Here is a 5,151-nt window from a genome sequence, read left to right on the forward strand (position 1 = left end):
GAATGAACTACGGCAGAGACAGCTGAATAAGCAAGCTGAGTTGAGACCCCAATACAAGCAACATGGCTATAAAGATTGTGATGGTTCAGGTAGCTCTAGTCAAGCTATAGAGAGGAGCGAAGGAGGGGTTACTATGTGAAGAAGCCGAGACCTGGGTATGAAGATCACCACTCCCCTAGGAGCCCTCGCAAAAATGCCATAGGGGAGAGGAAGAGGAGATCGAAACAATACTGGGTGGCAAAGGGAGACCTGGACAGGCAAGTTGGAAATGATGCGTTCATTCGCGACACTAGGCAGAAAACATCTACGGTGTTTGACCGCATCTCGGAGCATCACGTTTCATCGGCGGACCCTGCTAGGCAGGCCGACGGGAGCAACGAATATTCTTGCCTGGTACTGTCGGGAATTGGGGTTGGACCTGACAGTGGGCGAGCTTAGAAACCTGGTACGGTCCTACAACCCAGCAGTGGTTTTCTTGTTGGAGACGAAGAAAAGATCACATGCTATGGAGCGCTTGAAATGGAGACCTGGCTTCAGAGTTCAGACAGGGAGTGGCTGTAGATTGTGAGGGGAAGAGTGGTGGACTTGCGTTATGGTGGAGAGACCATTTGAATGTCACCGTACGACCATGGTGCCAGTAGATACATGCTGATGGGGTCTCCTTTAGATTCACTGGAATTTATGGGGAACCATGTGTAGACAAAAGGAAGAAAACATGGGAAGTAATTCGGTATCTTACGGCCCAAGATGACTTACCATGGATTTGTGCAGGTGACTACAATGAAGCTTTGGTCCAGAGCGAACAGATGGGAGGAAAACCAAGGAGCTTAAGGCAGATGGAGGCATTTGGGGACTGTTTGACGGACTGTGGCTTGGCGGACTTGGGGTTCTCGGGCTATCAATTTACATGGGTTAATAAACGTGAGGATGGAGAGAATATTCAAGTGCGGATGGATAGAGCTACATGCAACGCTGGCTTCATGCAACTTTTTCCACAAACTAAGGTTTTACATGTTCTGACGGAGGAGTCCGATCATCAGGCCCTGCTTATTCAAGCCTTGTCGGCACTGGCCACAGGTAGCAAATCAGGGCAAAGGCCTTTCCAGTTTGAGGTAGCATGGGCGAGGCATGAGAAGTACGACGAGATGATTACCAATGCATGGCTTGATGCCCATGCAGCTAAGCGGGGGTTGGTGCTGCATGCAATAAACTGGAGTTTGTTTCCAAGCAAATTAAAGGGTGGAGCAGGGACGTGTTTGGATCCATTAAGAAACAGATTGCGCACTTGAAAAGACAACTGCGTGATGCTAAGGAGAGGGCGATGCATACGGGCTACAGGCAGGAGATTAAGGATATTGAGGACCAGCTATATGAGCTGTACGAAAGGGAGGAAGTCTATCAGAAGCAGAGATCCTGAGTTGACTGGACAGAGGGCGACCAAAATACACAATATTTTCAGAATCGGGCATCACATAGGAAACGGGAAAATACGGTAAAGGCCCTACAGAAAGAAGATGGGTCAAAGTGCATGGACGACCAAGGAATGAGAGAGATGGCAGCAAAATACTATGCCAATTTATTCACCTCAGAGGGATCCCAGGAGAGTGAAAAACTGCTGCAACATATTGACGTGGTAGTAACTGATGATATGAATTCCAAGCTCACGGCAGAGGTCAATGATGAGGAGATCGAAAGAGCACTATTTCAGATGGGCCCAACAAAATCGCCGGGTCCAGACGGGCTGCCTGCGTTGTTCTACCAACGACACTGGTCGCTCGTCAAGAATGATATTTGTGTTGCGGTTCGTGATTTTCTGTCAGGGAAAGCAGCACCCAATGGTTTTAATAATACTGTTATTGTGATGATCCCGAAAGTGTGCTCACCTGAACTGCTCTCTCAGTTTCGGCCTATAAGTCTGTGTAACGTCTTGTACAAGATTGCGGCGAAAGTTTTGGTTAATAGGCTGAAGGTGGTGTTACCTATCTTAATATCAAAAGAGCAAAGCGCCTTCGTCCCTGGTAGATTAATCTCTGACAATGTACTGGTCGCCTATGAGTGTGTGGATGCTATCAGGAAAAGGAAAAGGAGAAATCCACTGTGTGCGGTAAAGCTGGACATGATGAAAGCCTATGATAGGGTCGAATGGGTGTTCCTCGAACAAATGTTGGCGAGGTTTGGCTTCTCGGGGCGTTGGATAGGAATGGTCATGCAATGTGTTACGACGGCAAGGTTCGCAGTGAAGCTAAATGGTGGTCTCTCTCACAGTTTTTCCCCTTCCAGAGGGCTGCGCCAGGGTGATCCTTTGTCGCCGTATCTTTTTCTATTTTGTGTCGAAGGTTTCTCAGCGATGTTAAAACATGCCCAGGACACAAAAGAAATCAAGGGAATCTCTTTTGGGAGCACTGGCCCCAAAGTAACTCACCTTCTCTTTGCGGATGATAGTGTGGTGTTTCTTGAAGGCTCTAAGGAGAATTTTGTCACGCTTTGGAGGATCCTCCATGACTATGAGGTGGCTTTTGGACAGAAGGTGAACATGCAGAAATCTGCCATCTTCTTTGGGAAAGGAAGTAAGGAAGAGGATAAAGCATGTTTGAAGCAAACTATTGGATTTTTTTCTGAGGCATTAAGCAAAAGATACTTGGGACTCCCTACGGTGGTGGGGAGGTCTAAAGATGAAACTTTCAGGTATGTGAAAGTGTGTGCGGGAAAAAAGGTAGCAGGATGAAGGGACAAGGGCTCTCAAAAACAGCAAGGGAAGTACTAGTCAAATCTGGCCATCAGTCCACACCAACGTTCACCATGAGCTGTTTCAACTCACAAAGAAAATATGCCGGAACCTGTCTTCGATCTCGTCGAACTTCTGGTGGGGTGCAACAAATGGTGAGAAGAAGGTGCACTGGATCGCGTGGGACAAAATGTGTACTAGGAAACATGAAGGGGGCCTTGGATTTCGAGACCCGGAGGCGTTTAACCAAGCGTTGCTTGCAAAACAGGCCTGGCCTATTTTGCAAGTCCCAACATCACTGTGTGCAAGGGTGCTAAAGGCTAGGTATTTTGTGGAAGGCTCTATTCTCAATGCTACATGCTCAGGTGGGGGCTCTTTCACTTTTAAGAGCATTTTACATGGGAGAAACTTACTACTAGATGGACTCATTTGGAGAATTGGTGATGGTACGAAGGTTAGAATCCACCACGACCACTAGATTCCTAGGAAGGGGAGTATGCTGCCACTGGGTCAAACATATATCCATGGGATCACCAGAGTTAGTGACTTGCTAGATGCGAGTGGTTCAGCGTTCGATGTGTCCAAGGTACTGGACATGTTTCCCCTGGACGAAGCGCAAGAAATCATGCAGATACGAATAGGGGGTCCGGGCATGGAGGACGTTCTAGCGTGGAACTTCACAAAAAACGGAGTTTTTACGGGTAGGTCTGCGTACCATCTTCGCATGTCACAAAAGAAGCTCAAGAACGGATGCCCGGAACCCTCCTCTTCAGTAGCAAAGCACAAGGCCTGGCTTAGCCTGTGGGATACGGTCGCGCCGGGCAAGGTCAAAACCCATGTATGGAGGCTGATTAGAAACGGGCTCGCAGTAGGATCAGAGCTTGCGAGAAGAAGCATCAAGGCAGGTGTTTTTTGCGTAGCATGTGGACGAGAAGAGACAAACTATCACCGATTTTGGGGCTATCATCACTCAGCAAAGTTCTGGAAGGTAATGCACTCGGAATTGGGAGTGCCGGTGGCGATCCCACCGGCTGTTGTCAGCTCCCAGAGTGATCTCTCAAACTGGTTGCTCGAGTGGTTCAGTGAGGCTTCAGATGACGAAAAAGCGATCATGGCCCAGGGGGTCTATGGATTATGGTTAGCAAGAAATAACGCTCGGGAAGGGAAGAAAATTGAGGAGGCTGCAGAAATTGCAAGATCAGTTGTTACACATGTGGAGGAATGGCAGGAGTATACATGGTCGTAAGAGCAGGGTACCCAAGCAGGCACAAGTGCAGCAATGGGAACCACCAGACCCAGGTTGGACTAAGGTCAACGTAGATGTAGCCACGTCCATGCTGGGAGATAAAGGAGGAGCCGGTGTGGTCTTTAGAAGTTATGACGGAGCCTTCTTGGGTGGAGCATGCCACTTTTTTCCGAGCTGTACAGACCCTGCAACCATCGAGCTGTTGGCCTGCCGGCGCGCAGCTCAGTTGTCGGACGAGGTGAACGCCATGAAGCTGCACATTGAAATGGACTGCAAGGAGATCGTCTACAAGTTGCAGAGCAAGGACAGAGATCTCTCTGTGTTGGGACCAACGATAGAGGAAGTGAAAAGGCTACTGCAGTACCCCCCAAGAATGGAAGGTAAGCTGGACTCGGCGTTCGGCCAATGGAGCAGCTCACGTACTAGCTAAAGAAGGGATTTCTAATAATTTATGTAAGGTGTGGCTGCATGTGCCCCCCGAATTGTATTTTGTCCATCGTTTTCGGCAGAGATTCCTGCACTACATGAATAAATAGAGGGGGAATGAAATTAAAAAAAAAAAGAGGCCTGTAGGTGTAGGATTTTCGGACTTAACCCAACGCAAAATCCACTCTCAGCTTTCCCGAGCAAATGGTACGTCCACATAATGATTTATGTACATTTACGGGCTGATCTGACGTGGAAATGTGGAAATGTTTGATTCGATTAAAGGGAGGGTGAGGCCCACCACGCCTGAAATTCAGGGAGGGATTGTTTAGATTGGTTGGAATTTTACGTAACAGATACGTAGCGGCTTCGTGGGTTTAGCATTTTCACATCTTTCCCTAAGACGTGGGGTCATAGGCCTTGTTTGGGGCAAATATTTAGCTATGGGATGGAACAAGGTACACAGCTCCACCACACGCAAGTTATAAAATGATGGGAAACCCTCGCAAAACAAGAAATTGCCGCCACATCTGCAAAGCCTATATCAACCATGGAAAGAAATATTGAGAAATGTTAATTATATATGTATGTGATGCCTAGTGACCAGAAAACCGCAATAGCAGAATTTCAAAAACATCAACTAGTCCTAAACGACAATACAACATAGGAAATCGATGGCAGTTTCGGGAGGTGGTGAAGCTTCATTTATTAGTGTAAGTTGTATACAACAGGCTCTTCAGTAAAATAGATTTGG

This window comes from Triticum dicoccoides, chromosome 3B (genome assembly GCF_002162155.2).
Source record: "Triticum dicoccoides isolate Atlit2015 ecotype Zavitan chromosome 3B, WEW_v2.0, whole genome shotgun sequence".
NCBI lineage: Eukaryota > Viridiplantae > Streptophyta > Magnoliopsida > Poales > Poaceae > Triticum > Triticum dicoccoides.